The sequence below is a fragment of the Tursiops truncatus genome, chromosome 19, assembly GCF_011762595.2.
Source record: "Tursiops truncatus isolate mTurTru1 chromosome 19, mTurTru1.mat.Y, whole genome shotgun sequence".
Lineage (NCBI taxonomy): Eukaryota > Metazoa > Chordata > Mammalia > Artiodactyla > Delphinidae > Tursiops > Tursiops truncatus.
In genome coordinates, this window is record NC_047052.1 from 11,183,468 (window position 1) to 11,203,738 (window position 20,271).

Consider the following 20,271-nt stretch of genomic DNA (forward strand, 5'->3'; position numbering starts at 1 on the left):
TATCAAATGTATTTCTCTAAACTAGCTATTAACAATCCAAAAATGAAATTATTCAAAAGAAAAATGCATTCACCCAGGTACTACAGGAAATTACAGTAGCCAATTTGAGTAGCCCCTTGGATTAGGATGTACCAAAACATTTGTTTAAATATGGATTTTTGTTACTAAGATGATGCAAACGTCTCTGAAAATCACTGTCTCCCATGTGAGAAATTCTGGGTAACTACTGAATGAAATCAATTTGTTGCCAGAAGGGATCACACAAGTTTGGAAGGAAAATTAACAGAAATATTTACAACAGAGAAGAAAATCCTTATTTAGGAATAAGAAAACCCAATAAATTAACCATATGAGAAATTGAGGTTTCTTTTGAATCCGTTTAATCAGAGAAATTTTGTTAAAGGAATATGCTGTTGATATGGCCAAATCAGTTTCGGATCTACCAGAAATAACTCATCTAGAAAGCACGACCTTATCAACATCAAAAGAACTTGTCAAAAGATATATTTGATTGTCCTCAACACACACACACACACACACACACACACACACACACACTCGCTCGGCCTAAAAAAATTCACAAGGTGTTTTTTTTTTTTTTTTTGCGGTACGCGGGCCTCTCACTGCTGTGGCTTCTCCCGCTGCGGAGCACAGGCTCCGAACGCGCAGGCTCAGTGGCCATGGCTCACGGACCCAGCCGCTCCGCGGCCGGACAGGGGCACGAACCCGTGTCCCCTGCGTCGGCAGGCAGACTCTCAACCACTGCGCCACCAGGGGAGCCCCATAAGGTGTCTTTTTAATCCACTTAGGAGTTTTAACAATGGGTAAGAATCATGCCTTTGATTTGATCCTTGCTCCCTAAGCTCAGTCACCCTTTATTGAAAAAAGACCCTCTGAAATTTATCTTTCACCACTTGATGATAAAAAGCAGTTACCTCTTCCAAGTCTACATAGTCTCTATGGTCTTTTGTCTCCAAATTTATTTATTTATTTATTTATTCATTCATTCATTCATTCATTTATGGCTGTGTTGGGTCTTCATTGCTGCACATGGGCTTTCTCTAGTTGCGCGAGCGGGGGTTACCCTTTGTTGCGGTGCGTGGGCTTCTCATCGCAGTGGCTTCTCCTGCTGTGGAGCATGGGCCCTAGGCATGCGGACTTCAGTAGTTGTGGCACACAGGCTCAGTAGTTGTAGCTCGCAGGCTCTAGAGCACAGGCTCAGTAGTTGTGGCTCACGGGCTTAGTCGCTCTGCGGCATGTGGGGTCTTCCCAGACCAGGGCTCGAACCTGTGTCCCCTGCACTGGCAGGCAGATTCTTCACCACTGCACAACCAGGGAAGTCCCTGTCTCACAACTTATTCAAACTACAGATTTACCAAAATTTTCATCGTAGAATAAGAAGAATAGCCATTATTACAGCCTTCGATATCAGTTTACTTCCAGTCTGCCTAATAACTATTATGCTAATGCCACATATATTAGTTTTCATTAAGTCAGACTTCTCTTCTAGATACTGTTATTTATAATAGTTAGTATGGGTCAGGTTTGGCAATAACCCCACATCTCAGTGGCTTAGTTATATTTTCTGCCGTCACAGGCAGCAGGCGACTCTGAACACCTTATTCACTCAGAGGTACAAGCCAGTGGGGCAGCAATCCTTTCAAATATTACCAAAGGGGGGAATAATCGCTGGAGGGTATCAAACCAACAGTTAAATTCTCTGACTCAAAGATATACATTAACTGCTGCTAGTAACTCATCCCAAGTCACATGACTTCAGTCAACCACAAGGGTTTTCAGAAATGTAATCCTTACATGTGCTCTGAAGACAAAGACCCAGTATTAAAGGGGGATTTATTAACTTACGGTGTGTGGGGGGGGTAGTATTTATCCCCACAAAAAGCCAAAAGGATTTCAGAAATAATGGTTAAATTGGAAAACCTTTGTTTGATATTAAAGCAGAGTATCACGTAAAAGTGTGTGCAGATGTACACAGAATGAGAAAAATGTTATATTAAATGTGTTAGAACTGAGGTGAAACTTAAGTGACACAATACAGTGGAAAGTATACTTCACTTTCAATTTAAATATACTATTTTTCCTAGTCCGTCGCCTGGACCAGTCACAATATAATAATACCTTATGTCATTTAGCAAAACTCCTGTCGACTATCAAGATTAATCATGACATTTTCCTTTCATTTAACTGAACTACTTGCTATCTCAAATTGGCAATGTCTGCTCCACAGAGAATTAGCAAATGATCCAGTTCAAAGGGATTTTAAAGTCATTTAGCAGTATAACCCTAAACATGACTGCTTTTCTTAACTTAGCCGCAGACTGCTTAAGGCAAAAAATTGGTAGAATTGTAAGTCACTCAATAGCAGGTGGTAGTGCTGGGGTTAAAAATCAGACCAGCCAGCATCAGTGTCACTGCTTTTGGTTATAAATGCAATTTCCTTTGATACACTGAAGTCGAGAGCAATGATTAATTAATCACTAATCAAAATGTAATAAAACGTTTCCATTCACAACAGCAAAGAAAACATGCTGTGAGGTATCTAGAAACGCAATTTAAAAATATTATCTTTTTAAGGAGCATGGTATTAATAGATAGTCAGAGACAGAATAAGAGAAAGCTGAGCTCTGACACATACTCAGGTGCATGTGTGGACACTTGGTTTATGAAAGAGGTGGTTTTACAAACCACTGGGAAATGATGGCTTTTTAGTAAATGCTAATGGGAAAATCGAACATCCATAGGAAAAGATATATATCCTTGTTCATATCACATACTCAAGTTAAGCCCAAATATTCTAAACACTCAGTGAGTAAAGCTAATCTAAAATGTCTAGAAAATATATAGGTAATTATCCTTAGGATATATGGGTAAGGAAGATTTTCTTAAAGCAGGATAATCATAAAGGAAATCCTACTACATCTGTGCCGTAAAATAAATTACAAACAGATTCAAAACACACGACATAGACAAGGAGCTTGTTCAAGCAGCCTGTATAAAGAAATCCTAAAAATCAGTAATGTACAAAATATGTATGCGCAATTCACCTGAAAAGCAGTAAACACAATGAAAGAAAATGTTCTACCTCACTGGTAATCAGGAAGAATGCAAATTGAAGGCAAGATTTCAGTCTTACACAGGAGAAACTATAGTACATTTTGAGGAAATTGATCTGAGGAGAGAATCACCAGATTGTGTTATTAACAGCTAATATGACATGGAGAGCAATAAATACATATTCCACTTTGATATGACCTGTAGGCTCTCTTTTTGGCTTCCTCCCCTACATCAATTTTTACTATAAATAGTTCAGGGACAGACAGCAAAGAGGATATAATCAAAGCATGCCAGAACATAATGCGTGCAGCAGTCTTAAAAGAATTGAGAAGCCTGTAGCATCATTGAGCTGACAGCCCTGCAGAAAACACACACCTACACAAGAAATGTAGCCTGAAGACAAGACACTCTTGGCATTTAATTTAACAGGGTGCTAATTAGATGAACAACAACAAGAAACATGCCAAGAAGATACTTTTGGAGATTTTTTAAAATGCTGAATGGATAGAACAAAACACTAAATATTCTCATTTGAAGTCAAGATGTTTGGTTACATACGGCTGCATAACCTTCCACCTCCAAACACAGGGGCTTAACGCAATAATTTATTAGTATTTGTTATAGTTATGTGGGTTGATAGGACTCAGCTAGACAATTCACACTTGGGGTCTCATACATAACAGCCATCAGATGGTGGCTGGAACTGGTGATTCACATGTCAAGTGTCTCAGTAAGGATGTGGGAACATCTGAGGAATGGCAGGGAATCCTTACATGGCCTGGTTTTTCCCAGAACAAGACTAAGATGGAATCTGCCAGAATCTTGTAACTAGCCTCCAAAATCCCAGAGCATACATTCCATTGCATTCTATTTGTCAATCAAGTCACTAAGGACAGCACAAACTCAAGAGGGATGGGGATAGGGGTGGACTGGACCCCATCTCTTGACATAAGAAGCAGCATGTGGGCAAAAGGAGGGAAGAAATGGCAGAAATCTTTGGAGACTATGCACGACCCAAGATGACTTCAACATTACTTCACACCCTAGAGCATATTACTAAAATGATTCTCAACAGTGAGTCTCTTTATGTGATAGCACTGTATGTGAGTGGAGCAGCTCTTCAAGTTTTATCCCAAGCCACGCCTGGGCAGACGCCAGCACCAACGGAAGTCATGAGTACCACCATGAGAACGGGGTCGTTTTCTCTCTATACCCAGAAAATAACTCCTTCTATGGCAGATCAAGTACCTGGCTTTTTTCAAGGTATTGTTTGAATCACTGAATGTCAATCGAGTCAAGTCTAAGCAAGCAAATCGATTTTGTGAAATGAAATTGATTAAATGATCTTCTGAAAATAGGATATACATGTCTGAAGAAATTTCATCCTAATCTCCCAATTCATCCCACCCTCCCTTCCCTCCCTGTAGCCACACGTCCATTCTCTACATCTACATCTCTATTCCTGCCCTGCAAATAGGTTCATCTGTACCATTTTTCTAAATTCCACATATATGTGTTAATATATGATATTTGTTTTTCTCTTTGTGACTTACTTCACTCTGTATGACAGACTCTAGGTCCATCCACATCTCTACAAATGACCCAATTTCATTCCTTTTTATGGCTGAGTAGTATTTTATTGTATATATGTACCACATCTTCTTTATCCATTCATCTGTCGATGGACAGTTAGGTTGTTTCCATGTCCTGGCTATTGTAAATAGTGATACAATGAACAGAGGGGTGCATGTGTCTTTTTGAATTATGTTTTTCTCTGGGCATATGCCCGGTAGTGGGATTGCTGGGTCATATGGTAGTTCTATTTTTAGTTTTTTAAGGAACCTCCATACTGTTCTCCACAGTGGCTGTATCAATTTACATTCCCACCAACAGTGCAAGAGGGTTCCCTTTCTCCACATCCTCTTAGGTTGTAATTCTTACTGAGAATAGCTGATACCTAGATCTATCCTCTAATCCTTCCCTCTTTTATCTGACCTTTGTATCTCAAAGATGAAAATAATATCCAAACTATGTAAATGCCATGGGATACTTTGCTCTAATCCTGGCATGTAGGACAATCCCAATGATCACAAGAATATCTTCATGTCTTCGTGTGTCTGTATCATCAGAGATATTTTACAAAATAGACTAATGAAGTAAAAGATAATAACAAAGTAAATATTTAAAGTACCAAGAATTTTGTGCTGTTGATTTTACAGGTGTCTTTAAAATTCAATACCACTTTTAAAAATGCATATATATATATATATATATATATATATATTACATGTTACAACTGTATTACTTGATTCCCCATGTCCTCCTTTTCAGAAAAGGCAAACCACAGGTCAATTTATATATGAACTATCTTGAAAAGCACAAAGATAATTCTGCAACATCATGGTGAAAAAATAATTTACCTTTGCATTACAATATTTACAAGCATTTGGTTTTTCTCTTCCATAAATACGTGCAGCAGCTTTACTTCTAAAAATTCACATTTAGGGAGTATCTTGTTCTGAAGAGCAATGGAAGTTGTCATAGAAACAACCATAATTACAAGAGAGACATTCATCAGGGAGGAAAAGACTTATCTTAAAATCCGATCTACTTTTTCTTTGTTGTTGAGGAAAGGAGTCATTTGTTTGTTTGTTTGAGGAGCAAGGTTTCTATTTCACAAGTATGCAGAGGATTATTGACCTTCTAGGTTTCCACTCCCCAAAGTCCTTTCTTTCAGGTATCCTGAGGCTCAATTTAAAGTCAGTGTTCTGCATCCTAAACTTGCTGCTGAAGACATGATGTCTCCTCACAAGACTGATTTAAGGAATCGTGTGATGAACAGAACAGGCTATTGTTTGCATTAGATGGGGAAAAAACACCCATGATATTTCCCAAAGCAAATAATTATCTTCAATAATATGTATCCTTGGCGTATTCAGAGTTAACAGGAAAGCACTGGAGTAGAAGCAGAAAGACATAGGTAAATACCTAATTTATAACCCTTTATAACTTTGTCTCCATGACCACTTCATAAATATCTTAACTGTTGTGTCCAGTGCTTAAAAAATACATATCTTAAATATATGTATATTTTTTATTTTAAATATATTTATATGTAATATATATCTTTATATATTAATTTAGAAAACTAAATCTGCATTTATTCATATTGTAAATGTACATTTTTTAAGCATTGGATTCAATTTATATATACGTATATGTCTTTCCTGATATTTAAAAAATTGAGACTTTCTTTGAGTTTCATCCCCAAATAGATGTATGGCAACTTTCAAAACAGAGAGAGAATGAAATTAAAATAATAATAGAATTTTAGAGACAAGACGGCAGAGTGGAAGGATGTGAGCTCACCCCTTCTTATGGAAACACCAAAATCACAACTAACTGCTGAACCACCATCAACAAAAAAATGCTGGAACCTACCAAAAAAAGATACCCTACATCCAAAGACAAAGAAGAAGCCACAACAAGACAGTAAGAGGGGTGCAAGTGCAATAAAGTCAAATCCCATACATGCCAGGTGGGCAACTCACAAACTGGAAAACAATTATACCACAGAAGTTCTCCCACAGGAGTGAAAATTCTGAGCCCCACATCAGGCCCCCTAGCCTGGCGATCTGGCAATAGGAGGAGGACCCCCCAGAACATCTAGTTTGAAGGCCAGTGGAGTTTGATCTCAGGAATTCCACAGGACTGGGGGAAACAGACTCCACTCTTGGAGGGTGCACACAGGGTCTCGTGAGCACCGGGACCCAGGGTAAAAAGTGGTGACCTCATAAAAGACTGGGCCAGACTCACCTGCTAGTATTGGAGGGTCTCCTGCAGAAGCAGGAGGCAGCTGTGACTTACTTCGGGAACAAGGACACTGGCAGTGGCAGTTCTGGTGGGTACTCATTGGCGTGAGTCCTCTTGGAGGCCACCATTTTCTCCCACCCAACAGCTTGTAGCCTCCAGTGCTGGGACACCTCAGGCCAAACAACCAACAAGGCAGGAACACAGCCCCACCCATGAACAGACAGGCTGGTTAAAGTCTTTCTGAACACACCCCTGACATGGCCCTGCCCACTGGAGGGACAAGAGCCAGCTCCACCCACCAGTGGGCAGGTACCAGTCCCTCCCACCAGGAAGCCTGTACAAGCCTCTTAGCCTCATCCACCAGGGGGCAGACAGCAGAAGCAAGAAGAGCTACAACCCTACAGCCTGCAGAATGGAAACCATGATCACGGAGTTACACAAAATGAGCAGAGGAATATGATCCAGACGACAGAACAAAATGAAACCCCAGAACAACAACTAAGTGAAGTGAAGATAGGCAATGTACCTGAAAAGGAATTCAGGGTAATAATAGCAGAGTAAATTCTCTACATACGAACGTGTTCCATTCCAAGAGCATGTTCAGAAGTCAAATTTGTTCGTAAATCCAACAAAGTTAGCCCAGGTACCCAACTAAAACAATCAGCTATGTAGTACTGTACTGTAATAGGTTTATAATACTTTTCACACAAATAATACATGAAAAACAAACACACACAAAAAATAAAACATTTTTGGGACTTCTGTGGTGGTGCAGTGCTTAAGAATCTTCCTGCCAATTCAGGGGACACGGGTTCGAGCCCTGGTCCAGGAAGATCCCACATGCCATGAAGCAACTAAGCCCGTGCACCACAACTACTGAGCCTGCACTCTAGAGCCCGCGAGCCACAACTACTGAGCCTGCATGCCTCAACTACTGAAGCCCACATGCTCTAGAGCCTGTGCACTGCAACTACTGAGCCCACGTGCCACAACAACTGAAGCCCATGTGCTCTAGGGCTCACGTGCTGCAACTACTGAGCCTGTGTGCTGCAACTACTGAAGCCCGCACATCTAGAGCCCATGCTCTGCAACAAGAGAAGCCACCGCAATGAGAAGCCAGCGCACCACAATGAAGAGTAGCCCCTCCTTGCTGCAACTAGAGAAAGCCCGTGCCTAGCAATGAAGACCCAACACAGCCAAAAAACAAAACTTTTTTTAATCTTATAGTACAGTACCTTGAAAAATACAGTAGTACCAGCTATATCACCACTGCTTTTACGCTTGCTTCTGGACATCCTCGGCTTGAAATAAAGATACTGTACTACTGTACTTTTTGTGTACACTACTGTACACAAAAGCACAACCACTTATAGAGGATGAATGCACATGAAAATGTACACCAGACACATGAAGTAACTTATGTATCTGGACATGCAAACACACATTCACATCTTTGAAAGTTTGCAACTTGAAGGTTTTTATGTAGAGGACTTACTGTAAAGATGATCCAAGATCCTGGAAAAACAATGGAGGTACAGATTGAGAAGATACAAAAAATGTTTAACAAAGACCTAGAAGAACTAAAGAACAAACAGAGACGAAGAACACAATAACTGAAATGAAAAATACACTAGAAGGAATCAATAGCAGAATAATTGAAGCAGAAGAATGGATAAGTGAGCTGAAAGACAGAATGGTGGAAATCACTACCACAAAACAGAATAAAGAAAAGAGAATGTAAAGAAATGAGGACAGTCTAGGAGACCTCTGGGACAACATTAAATGCACCAACATTCACATTATAGGGGTCCCAGAAGGAGAAGAGAAGAGAAAGGACCTGAGAAAATATTTGAAGAGATAATAGCTGAAAACTTCCCTAACATAGGAAAGGAAACAGTCACCCAAGTCCAGGAAGCACAAAGAGTCTCAGGCATGATAAACCCAAGGAGCAACATGCTGAGACATGTAGTAATCAACCTGACAAAAATTAAAGAAAGAATATTAAAAGCAATGAGGGAAAAAGCAACAAATAACATACAAGGGAACTTCCATAAGGTTATCAGCTCATTTCTCAGCAGAAACTCTGCAGGCCAGAAGGGAGTGGCATGATATATTTAAAGTGATGAAAGGGAAGAAACTACAACCAAGAATACTCAACCTAGCAAGGCTCTCATTCAGATTCAACAAGGAAATCAGAAGCTTTACAGACAAGCAAAACCTAAGAGAATTCAGCACCACCAGACCAGCTTTGTAACAAATGCTACAGGGACTTCTCTAGGCGTAAAAGAAAAGGCCACAACTAGAAACAAGAAACTTATGAATGGAAAAGCTCACCAGTAAAGGCAACATACAGATAAGGTAGGAAATAATCAGCACACAAATATGATATCAAAACCAGCAATTTTGAGAAGAGGAGAGCACAAATGCAGGATATTGGAAATGCATTTGAAGTTAAAAGACCAGCAACTTTAAACAATCTTGTTTATATATAGACTGCTATATCAAAACCTCATGGTAACTGCAAACTGAAAATCTACAATAGATACACACACAAAAAAGAAAAAGGAATCCAAACACAACACTAAAGATAGTTATCAAATCACATGAGAAGAGAAAAAAAAGGGAAAAAATACAACCTACAAAAACAAATCCAAAACAATTAACAAAATAGCAATAAGAACTTACATATTGATAATTACCTTAAATGTAAACAAATTAAATGCTCCAACCAAAAGACACAGACTGACTGAATAGCTACAAAAACAACACCCATAGATATGTTGTCTACAAGAAACCCACATCAGATCTCGGGACACAAGCAGACTGAAAGTGAGGGGATGGAAAAGGTATTCTATGAAAATGGAAATCAAAAGAAAGCTGAAGTAGCAATACTTATATCAGACAAGATAGAATTGAAAATAAAGAGTATTACAAGAGACAAGGAAGGACACTACGTAATGATTAAGGGATCAATCCAAGAAGAAGATTTAACAATTGTAAATATCTATGCACCCAACATAGGAGCAACTCAATATATAAGGCAAATACTAACAGTCATAAAAGGAGAAATCAAAAGTAACACAATAATAGTGGGGGACTTTAACATCACACTTTCATCAATGGACAGATCATCCAGACAGAAGATCATTAAGGAAACACAGACCTTAAATGACACATTAGATCAGATGGACTTAATTGATATTTATAGAGCATTCCATCCAAAAGCAGCAAAATACACATTCTTCTCAAGTGCACACGGAATATTCTCCAGGATGGATCACATGCTAGGCCACAAAGCAAGCCTCGGTAAATTTAAGAATGTTGAAATCATATCAAGCATCTTTTCTGACCACAATGCTGTGAGATTAGAAATCAACTACAAGAAGAAAAAACTGTACAAAACACAAACACGTGGAGGCTAAACAATATGCTACTAAACAGCCAATGGATCACTGAGGAAATAAAAAAATACCTAGAGACAAATGAAAACAAAAGCACAATGATCCGGAACCTGTGGGATGCAGCAAAAACATTTCTAAGAGGGAAGTCTATAGCAATACAATCTTACCTCAGGAAATAAGAAAAATCTCTCAGAAACAACCCAACCTTACACCTAAAGCAACTAGAGAAAAAAGAACAAACAAACCCAAAGTAAGTAGAAGGAAAGAAATCATAAAAATCAGAGCAGAAATAAATGAAATAGAGACAAAGAAAACAATAGAAAAGATCAATGCAACTAAAAGCTGGTTCTTTGAAAAGATAAACAAAACTGATAAACCTTTAGCCAAACTCATCAAGAAAAAGAGGGAGAGGGCTCAAATCAATAAAATTAGAAATGAAAAAGGAGAAGTTACAACGGACACCACAGAAATACAAAGGATCATAAGAGACTACTACAATCAACTATATGCCAATCAAATGGACAACCTAGAAGAAATGGACAAATCCTTAGAAAGGTAAAGTCTCCCAAGACTCAACCAGGAAGAAATAGAAAATATGAACAGACCAATCACAAATAGTGAAATTGAAACTGTGATTAACAAACTCCCAACAAACAAAATTCCAGGACCAGATGACTTGACAGGCAAATTCTATCAAACATTTAGAGAAGAGTTAACACCTATCCTTTGGAAACACTTCCAAAAATCTCAGAGGAAGGAATACTCCCAAACTCATTCTATGAGACCACCTTCACCCTGATGCCAAAACCAGACAAAGATACCACAGAAAACTAAAATTACAGGCCAATATCACTGATGAACATAGATATAAAAATCCTCAACAAAATACTAGCAAACCGAATCCAACACACATTAAAAGGCTCATACACCATGATCAAGTGGGATTTATCCCAGGGATGCAAGATTTTTCAGTATCCACAAATCAGTCAGTGTGATACACCACATCAACAGCTGAAGAATAAAAACCATATGATCATCTCAATAGATGCAGAAAAAGCTTTTGACAAAATTCAACACTCATTTACGACAAAAACGCTCCAGAAAGTGGGCATAGAGGGAACATACCTTAGCATAATAAAGGCCATATATGACAGACCCACAGCTAACATCATTCTCAATGGTGAAAAGCTGAAAGCATTTCCTCTAAGATAGGAAGAAGACAAGGATGTCCACTATCACCACTTTCATTCAACATAGTTTTGGAAGTCCTAGCCACAGCAATCCGAGAAGGAAAAGAAATAAAAGGAATCCAAATTGGAAAAGAAGAAGTAAAACTGTCGCTGTTTGCAGATGACATGATACTATACAGAGAAAATACTAAACTACTAAAGCTCATCAATGAATTTGGTAAAATTGCAGGATACAAAATAAATACACAGAAATCTGTTGCATTTCTATACACTAACATCAAAAGATCAGAAAGAGAAATTAAGGAACCAGTCCCATTTACCATCATATCAAAAAGAATAAAATACGTAGGAATAAACCTACCTAAGGAGGCAAAAGACCTGTACTCAGAAAACTGTAAGATGCTGATGAAAGAAATCAAAGATGACACAGATAGAAAGATATACTGTATTCTTGGATTGGAAGAATAAGTATTGTCAAAATAACTATATTACCCAAGGTAATCTACATATTCAATGCAACCCCTATCAAATTACCAATGGCATTTTTCACAGAGCTATCGATAGAACAAAAAATCTTAAAATTTGTATGGAGACACAAAAGATCCCCAAAAGCCAAAGCAATCTTGAGAAAGAAGAATGGAGCTGGAGGAATTAGGCTCTTTGACTTCAAACTATATTACAAAGCTACAGTCATCAAAACAGTATGGTACTGGCACAAAAATAGAAATACAGATCACTGGAACAGTATAGAAAGCCCAGAAATAAACCCATGCACCTATGGTTTATTAATCTATGACAAAGGAGGCAAGACTATACAATGGAGAAAAGACAGTTTCTTCAATAAATGGTGCTGGGAAAAGTGGACAGCTACATGTAAAAAATGAAATTAGAACATTCTTTAACATTGTTCACAAAAATCAACTCAAAATCAATCAAAGACCTAAATGTAAGGCTAGATACTATAAAACTGTTAGAGGAAGACATAGGCAGAACACTCTTTGTCATAAACTGAAGGAATATATTTTTCAATCTGTCTCCTAGAGTAATGGAAATAAAAACAAAAATAAATAAATGGGACCTAATCAAACTCAAAATCTTTTGCACAGAAAAGGAAATCATAAACCAAATGAAAAGACAACCCATATAATAGGAGAAGATATTTTCAAACAATGCATAAAAAACAAGCAACCCAATCAAAAAATGGGCAGAGGACCTAAACAGACATTTCTCCAAAGAAGACATACAGATGGCCAAGAGACACATGAAAAGATGCTCAACATCGCTAATTACTAGAGAAATGCAAATCAAAACTACAGTGAGATATCACAATGAGATACACCAGTCAGAATGGCATTCATCAAAAAGTCTACAAACAAATGTTGGAGAGACAAATATTATATGATATTGCTTATATGCAGGATCTTAAAAAAAATGGTACAAACAAACTTATTTACCAAACAGAAACAGACTCACAGACTTAGAGAATGTACTAATGGTTACCAGGAGGGAAGGGTTGGGGGGGAGGGATAGATTGGGAGTTTGGGATTGACATGTACACACTGCTATATTTAAAATAGATAATCAACAAGGACAGCATAGAAAACTCCACTCCATAATCTGTAATAACCTAAAGGGGAAAGAATTTGAAAAAGAAAAGATACATGTGTATGTATAACTGAATCACTCTGCCATACACCTGAAACTAACTCAATGCTGGTTGTTGTATGTATGTATGTATGTATTTACTTATTTATTTATGGCTGCATTGGGTCTTCATTGCTGTGTGCGGACTTTCTCTAGTTGCAGTGAGCAGGGACTATTCTTTCTTGCGATGTGTAGACTTCTCATTGTGGTGGCTTCTCTTGTTGTGGAGCACGGGCTCTAGGCGTGCAGACTTCAGTAGTTGTGGCACGTGGGCTCAGTAGTTGTGGCTCATGGGCTCTAGAGTGCAGGCTTAGTAGTTGTGGCGCACAGGCTTTTGTTGCTCCACAGCATGTGGGATCTTCCCGGACCAGGGGTCGTACCCGTGTCCCCTGCACTGGCAGGCAGATTCGTAACCACTGAACCACCAGGGAAGTCCCCTCAGCATTGTTAATCAACTATACTCCAATATAAAATAAAAATTTTTTAAAAATAAAACACACAAAAATAATAATAAACTTAAGCGGGGAAAATCAAGAAAAGATAAAACAAACAGAGTATGTGATAGAATCTGGTTCACGTGAAGTCGCTAGAAGGTGCAGTTGACTTCCCTTCATTTTCCCATCAGTCAGTGCGGTGAGCAGCACTCTCACCATCCTGCTTGGCAGTGTCCTAATGACGCTATCAAAGTCCATGCTTAGAGGAAACACAATTCTCTCCACCTCTGAGAAAAACTTTTCCCAGAAGCATCAAAGACCCTGTGTAAAGCACTTAACTTTTTCAACAACATTTTATACTACATCACATAGGTTTCATCTTGTATGTCAAAACATCTCAAAAATGACAATGATAGAAAATTAAATTTTAGGAAAACTGTTCCATGGCGGTGTCAGAAGGCTGGGTTCCTGGTTCATTTCTCCTCCAGATTAATATAAGGATCGAATTTGAGGATCCAGGTTCATGGACAGATTAGAACACTTCAGTTCTAAGTGTACCATTTCAATCAATTAGTTTCTTTGGTAAATTTCAATGAACCAAGTTACATTCACTGATAATTATTGGAGTGCAGTTGTTCTATTTTATCCCTTGCAAGTAGATTAGACCAGCCAACCAGAAGCAGAATTTCATTCTCTGTCAGGAGAAGAATTTGACAAAGCACAGGCTATGTATAAATTAGCCTTCTACCTGCCCATGGAGGACTAACAAGCAGAGCCTCCTAGTGTTGGAAACTAAACACACACACACACACACACACACACACGTAGAAGACTGAAACCTCAGAACTCAATGTTATAAAGCATAGCCTTGGAAAAGTTTGGAGCAGATTACAAAGGCCATGAATCTCTAGATAAAGACCCAAACAAAATAAATATTACTATGTATCAATGATTAACTGTATGGAAACTATATCCTAGCCTGTAGCTCTCTCGGGCTTCTAGATTTCACAAATCATTAAAGGTACACACACACAGCGTGCATGCATGCTCACATGCAAATAAACATGACAGCCACATACTCTTATTACCTTTCATTGCAAGTTAAAGCCAGGGAAGGTGACTACACATCCAAACATACATGTGCACCACACACATACACTCACACACACCTCACACTGTCTCCCAGCACCATTTAAAAATGTGTAGGTAATTTTCATGAATCCAAATGGCCAAATTATTTTAGTACCAGAGGATGTCAGTCTTAAGAAATATTCCACAAAGCAAAGTTTTCTTATTTTTCTGAGATTAATTTAAATGATTCGTCACAGACTAACACAAGCGTTTGGGCCAACATTAAGGAAGGTCTGTCTTAGGTAAGTGAATGAGGGAATTTGCTGGATGGGATTCAATGATGCATTTTCAAGCTCTAGCCATGAAAGAGATCCTGCATTAGACACAAAACACTAAAAAATGACAAATAAGCCTGATTTCTATCCAGAGGTGTAGACATGAAACAGATCATCCCACAAACGATACTGAAACTTCACTTCCATCAAGTTCTGTGACTACAAAGTTCCAGGTGTAATGAGAATTCATGACAGGAACATTCTGTCTGCTTGGCCCCCCACTGCAGCATACGGATGAGCTGCCCAGCAGCAGGGAGAAGTTCTGCTCTCTTTCTGCCACCGTCATTTGATCCTGATCAGACCTTCATTCAATGAGTCAACAGAGTCCTTGAGGACCTAGTGTGTTCTTGGGACTTTTCCTGGGTGTTCCAAATGATTTTGATATTCAGTGACAACCAGATTAGCCAATGGCATATTTATTATTGCCTCAGTCTTCCCTAATCTCCAGGCTGTGAATCTCTTTTCTCTTTCTCTCTCATTAAATGTCTTAGAGAACACTCTCCAGTTCTATCCAGCAGAAATGGCATGACATGGCTTCATCAAAAAGAGAGAGAGTTGCTAGGTTACCCGTACATTCTTAGTTCAAAATGATCCTGTCTCTATTATATGTAGCAGAAAAGCCTCAAAATTATGTTATTTTACTTCCCGTTAGCCTTAATGTAAGTTTACCTGTATTCTTACCGTATTCTGAATCTGTTTTGGTAATATCATCAGGATATGGGAAGTACTAAAAACAAGAGGGGAGGTTAGAGTCCCACATTGGCTTCACATTATCCAAAATAATTCCACACACAAAAAATATAGTTAATGGAAACAAAATATTCAGGTTTAAGAATTATAGTTAATGCCTGATTTTAAAATCTATAAAATTTATAAGCTCAGGGAACTTCATGAAAGTTCAAATATAGACATAATCCAGTCTTGGGAGGTGAATTTAATGGTCTATTTCTCTTTCTCTCTCTCCACACACACACACACACACACACACACACACACACACAGTAAAGAGGATGGTAAATTGAAAAAATGAGGTTTTGTTTTTGAGGGATTTGTTTTATGGGGGGACTGCTGTTGTTGTGTTATTCCTTATAAAACTGATAAAAGATAAAATATAGAAGTATCCAGTATGCCAAAGTATGGCTTGTTTTTCCCAGCTATCTCTTGAATATATATATTTCTAATTCATTAAGGATGTTTCTTTGCTCACTCCTGCTCACAATGCCACGTCTGGTGTTTTGCAATTGCCACACCTATGGAGACTAAGCTTTTAATTACAAACTTCACATCCTTCCAATGAGCGTAAGTTCCCATTAGGATTAAGCTTAAATTGTACTTATACTCAAGGCCACTCCTTCCTCTCAATCTCGCCACATACCTTACACCATTGTGAAATGGCTTTCTCCATTTTTGTCCCAGTATGTCCTCTCTCCATAGACTTCCAGCCTAAAGCCATCCTTGGGAAGACCCTGCTATACTTTGGTCACTACAGATCTGGAAGGTTTAATCTCATGGGTAGACCCAGGTCACATTCAGTGGCCTGATCATTTGGGACCACCTTTAGTAACTATCTTGACTCTCTGTGTTCTTACATGATCTCCCTTCTTGGTTTGACTGCTTCCTTCTTAACCTAGGAAGAAGTCCTACTTTTCATACCGTTAACCTCCAGTCATGATCTGCTCAGGGAATGAACTCATCTTCAAAGGTGAATAGAAAATAACCATAAAGTGAGCAGAGGGGAAAAGTCAGAATGCATATATTTTGCCCTTATACCTTTACTTGAGACTGTGTCTGTATTAGCTATTCATTGCTGTGTAACAACTTGCCACAAATATAATGGCCAAACCAACACCCATTTACTATCTTCCAGCTTTTGTGGGTCAGGAATCTAGGCACAGATCAACTGGATGCCCTGCTTTGTTGTGTCTCAAAAACCTGGCAATCAAGTTGTCAGCCAAGGTTGTGGTCTCATCGGAAGTCTCAACTGGGAAGGAACTGTCTTCTGTGCTCACTTATGTGGCTACCAGCAGGATTCAGTTCCCTTTGGTCTGTTGGGTTGAGGGCCTCAGTTTCTGGCTGGCTGCTAGCTAGGAGTTGCCCTTGCTGTGTGGGCCTCTCCCACATAGCAACTTGCTTCATCAAAGCCAGCAAGAGAAAGCATCCGCTACTAAGATGTAGGTTAGGGACTTCCCTGGCGGTCCAGTGGTTAAGAATCCACCTTGCAATGCAGGGGACGCTGGTTTGATCTCTGGTCGGGGAACTGGGATCCCACATGCCGCAGGGCAACTAAGCCCGCATGCCACAACTAGAGAGCCCGAGTGCCGCAACTACAGAGCCCATGCACTCTGGAGCCCGCACGCCAAAACTAGAGAGAAGTCCATGCACTGCAACGAAAGATCCCACATGCCATAACTAAGACCCGACGCAGCCAATAAATAAACAAACAAACCAATATATAACACAAAGTTAATTCAAATTTAAAAAAAGATGTAGGTTACATTATCGTGTAATGTAATCAATTACAGAATGTACTTGGGAAGTGATAAGCCATCACCTTTGCCATATTCTATTGGCTAGAAAATTTCTAGGCCAGTCCACACTCACAAGGAGGGGACCACACAAAGGCTTGTACCTGAAGGCAGGGATCACTGGGGGGTCACCTTAGAAGCCACCTATTGCAGCATCAGCATAGGAAAAAAAAAGGGTTAAAGACTTCCATGTCCACTAACAGCTATGGGAGCTTCGTCCATGGGCAAGTGACTGTTTTCACACAGAATAATATCTGTTTCTATAGAGGCTGCAAGCACAGTCTAGACTTTACTCAAAATGATAATCTTTTATCTGTTTGTCCAGTCTTCCTAAATTGACCTGGCTAAGGCAAGAATTAGATTTCAGGGAGAATCTTTCCACATAATGGTTTTTTAGCTATGTGAAAGGCTAACCATGGGCCTATAATTTATTCTTCCCTCCTCCAGGGTCCCTGAAGAAGTTTGACCCTGACCAGAATTCTTTGCAAATATCGACTGATCGAACATACCAGCTAAAAGATAAATGAGTGTCCTGAAAGCGTTTGCTATGCACTGATTACTGATTTAGAAATGATTTTAGCATTATAACCTGGTCCATCTGGATCGTTTATATTAAATTATCCTGCAAATCATGGGCTGAAGCTATACAGAGAACCAGAACAAGGTCGTGTGTCTAGAGAGAGTCGGGAACTCAGCTATTTCCCTGGTTAACCTGTCATATGTGAAATCAGTTCTTGAAAAACTCCAGAATATGTCCTGATGTGGGAAAGGACACTCAGAAAGTTGTATCTGCAGGTTTGGAGCCTCCCAGATGTTGTGTATGTTACTGCTTCTGTCTCATATCCATTGACAAATATGCATAAGTCTAGGGTTGGGTAAGTCAGTAGCATCTTTTTGAAGCAGTGGGAATGATAAAGGTGAAGGCATTGGAGCAATGTATCTACTTAACAGCTCTACTGAGATATAAGTGGCATAAAAAAACTGTGCGTTTTTAAAGTTTTGGCAGAGGTATGCACTCTAGGAACCATCCCACAGTCAAGATTAGGGAAACATCAAATTCGATATGGCTGACCCAAACCGTGATAGATGCTATGATTTGGGGTGCTCCTCAAATTTGGGCTCCTCGTGTTATGCTGCTGTCTAGGGATCAAGAAAATCCTCAAGAGTTAGTAAGCTCAATTATTATGCAGGGAGTTAAATGGTAGCAAAAATGTTCTTGTTACCCAAGGGAAAGGTGATACTAAGGGGAAAGATTATAAAGATGAAGAATGAGGTAGTAATGGACTTATCCAGCTGGGATTGTTTCATTGTTGTTGAAAAGCAGGATGGGAAAGGAAGAAATAGACAAGATCATTAGTGCGTGTTGGTGGCATAGTGTTGTGGTTTGAGAGGTGAAAAACCATCTTCATCTCCAGCTATGACAACCACAAACCTTCAGAAGCCCCTTAAAATTCACTGCATATCACCTAACGTGGATGAGCACAAATAATCCAATTACGGAGATCACGATCTGGAATAGAAAATACTTAAAGAGGGACTGAATTCATTCTCTCAGCTAAAACCATAACATTTTTTTTAACATCTTTATTGTAGTATAATTGCTCTACAATGGTGTGTTAGTTTCTCCTTTATAACAAAGTGAATCAGCTATACGTATACATATGTTCCCATATCTCTTCCCTCTTGCGTCTCCCTCCCTCCCACCCTCCCTATCCCACCCCTCTAGGTGGTCACAAAGCACCGAGCTGATCTCCCTGTGCTATGCGGCTGCTTCCCACTAGCTATCTATTTTACGTTTGGTAGTGTATATATGTCCATACCACTCTCTCACTTTGTCCCAGCTTACCCTTCCCCCTCCCCGTGTCCTCAAGTCCATTCTCTACGGCTGCGTCTTTATTCCCGTCCCGCCCCTAGGTTCTTCATGACCTTTTTTTTTTTCTTAGATTCCATATATATGTGTTAGCATACGGTATTTGTTTTTCTCTTTCTGACTTACTTCACTCTGTATGACAGATTCTAGGTCCATCCACCTCACTACAAATAACTCAATTTTGTTTCATTTTATGGCTGAGTAATATTCCATTGTATATATGTGCCACATCTTCTTTAACTATTCATCTGTCGATGGACACTTAGGTTGCTTCCATACCCTGCTTATTGTAAATAGAGCCGCAATGAACATTGTGGTACATGACTCTTTTTGAATTAAAAACCATAACATTTGGGCTTCCCTGGTGGCACAGTGGTTGAGAGTCCGCCTGCCGATGCAGGGGACACGGGATCGGGCCCCGGTCCGAGAGGATCCCACGTGCCGCGGAGCGGCTGGGCCCGTGAGCCATGGCTGCTGAGCCTGCGCGTCTGGAGCCTGTGCTCCGCAACGGGAGAGGACACAACAGTGAGAGGCCCGCGTAATGCAAAAAAAAAAAAAGAAAAAAACATAACATTTTAAAAATAAATTAACTAAGGGTTTGGGATCTGCTCACCCAACCCTCAGGAGAGTAATCCTAGGTACCAGGAAATGGGGTGGGTGGAATGGCCTCTGGGTAATAATGAAAATACTTGGAAGGATCGCTCTTGGCACCCAGTGTACCATAATTCCCACAGCGGGTAGAGGAGGCACTTACGTAGCCTCAAGGTAAATCTCAGAGGCTATCAAGATGCTGACAGGTAACACCAATACAAAGGCTCATCCCTAATGGAGAAAACATGACAAGAAAAATTGCTCTCTGGTTGCACTGTCTTTAGTGAAATGCATGATCAGGATGGACGCCATGCGTGCATGG